The sequence below is a fragment of the Penaeus monodon genome, chromosome 34 (genome assembly GCF_015228065.2).
Source record: "Penaeus monodon isolate SGIC_2016 chromosome 34, NSTDA_Pmon_1, whole genome shotgun sequence".
In the NCBI taxonomy this organism is placed as follows: Eukaryota; Metazoa; Arthropoda; class Malacostraca; order Decapoda; family Penaeidae; genus Penaeus; species Penaeus monodon.
The window spans coordinates 12,648,938-12,650,972 of record NC_051419.1 but is presented as its reverse complement, the minus strand read 5'-3'; positions in this window follow the sequence as shown (position 1 = coordinate 12,650,972).

Below are 2,035 nucleotides of genomic sequence, written 5' to 3'. Positions count from 1 at the left end.
CTTTCAGTAAGGGATTCTGCGTTGCGTGTTGGGGTACAAGTTTTCTCTCAATAGCCATGACTATCCTTTTTTAAGATTTTGTACCGTATAACTATTTGTAAGCTTAGCTAGAAACCTGTCTTTGATGAGTCACTTAATTCTTACAAGCACTTCTTCTCAGTGGAACCCTCGACCGTCACGTGACCTAAAATTCCTCGTGTGTCCATCAGTTGTGACAATATAAATAAGCGTTTTATCTTTCCAGACGTCGTAAGCAAGAAGGACCTAAGTCATTGGCCTTAGGTTGGAGGTACCATTTTGGCTATTACTGTGCAATTATTTGAGCAGTGTTTTATTCATACAGCCAGCTGCTATCCACTGCATTTTGAAAGGCATATCTTGCGTTTATTTTTTAATGTACTGAAATGTGTTGCGAGTTGAATCTGCGTGTGGAATTTGTGATTTAAAGGAAAAGCATTACACTTGTACATCCGGTGGTTGCCCGTACACGATGTGTTTGAATATTGATACACACTTGCCTTTGAGAAGTAAATAAAACTGAAAGATACATGTCTTTGTATTGCTTATATTGTGTCTATTTAGTATGTTTTTGACATTAGAGTAATCTTATCTTCTCTTGGTGATAAAAACAAATTCAAATTTTTAAATCAATTAGGAGCACGTTTTACTCAAGTCGAGAGATTTTCCTTCGCATTACTTCACTTGAATCATTTCCCATATATTCTACTGAATGGAAATACTCCAGTCATTCACTAAGAAAAGAGATCTTACTGAAACGTCCATTGAGACCTATGAACCGGCGAAATAAATTTAGGCCATTGATGTCTGCGGACGTTGTGTACCACACCAATCGATAATTACAACCGCATTCAACCCGTAATATCCAAAATCTTGAATGAGGGTTCTCCAAATAGGGGTGGATACGGGTCAGATATAAATTAAAGGTGTTGTTGTAGTTGTCTTCTGGCGATTCCACATACAAACACAGAACTAAGAGACAAAGAAATCAAAAGTGGATGACCATCATATGGCACGAAGACTGGCCGAGTCTGCCAGCTACTTCCTACGAGCAAACGTCGCCCGTGAAATTTCAGGAAACGTACAGTGAATTCGCAGTACGTAGTGCTACTGCATCACTTTATTAGTAAAAATAACCTTGAAAATGCAACTAAGCTTATTATATTATTACCAAACGGGATCGCACGTAAACATGGAATAGAGGATGGCTGTATACGCTTCTCCGAATTCCAGCAGCGGATTCCTGACTCCCCGGACACCCGCACACTACAAGAGTACCAAATACCTCATGCATGCACAACTCTGAAACAATAGTAAATCTTTTAAAACCCACCAAAATAAGTTGGCAGTTTTATTCCCATTCATCAAGTGTCAGACACGCTAATATTCTAATCAGTGGAAAACCATCCTGTTTTAACGGCATGCGGAAGAGTTTTCGGCAATAAAAGGGTCTACGTTTGAAATTTGTGGACTGTCTTGTCAAACGAAACATTTTTTAAATTAGCTATCTGCGGCTATTCTTAAGCGCGAATAAAATCAGGATTTTGAGAATGGAAAGAGTAACATTATTTGTAAGGATGATAAAGTCTTAAATATACACGTAGAGACTTAATTGCAGAGATAAGGATATGTAGTGACCATGATTAGTAATATGTTTATTATGAAATTAATTATTATAATATTGATGGCGGTAAGAATGAACAATGATGAAATAAAAACGACGTATAGTGAGACATCGATAACGATTTTAAGGTAATGCTGAACCACGGCGAAATTAAGGTAATACGTCAATAATTACAAATGTAATTACTCTCAACATCGTAATAAAAAAAATCATGATGATCGTAATACATATGATGATTACAAGACTACAACAGATTAAAAAATATTCTATTGGATAGAGTTACTCTGATAACTACGGTGACAATAAAGAATAGTGATGATAAAGACATGTGTGGTATATTACTATATTACAGAATCGAAGAAACACTTGAAATATTGAGGGTACATCCGTACG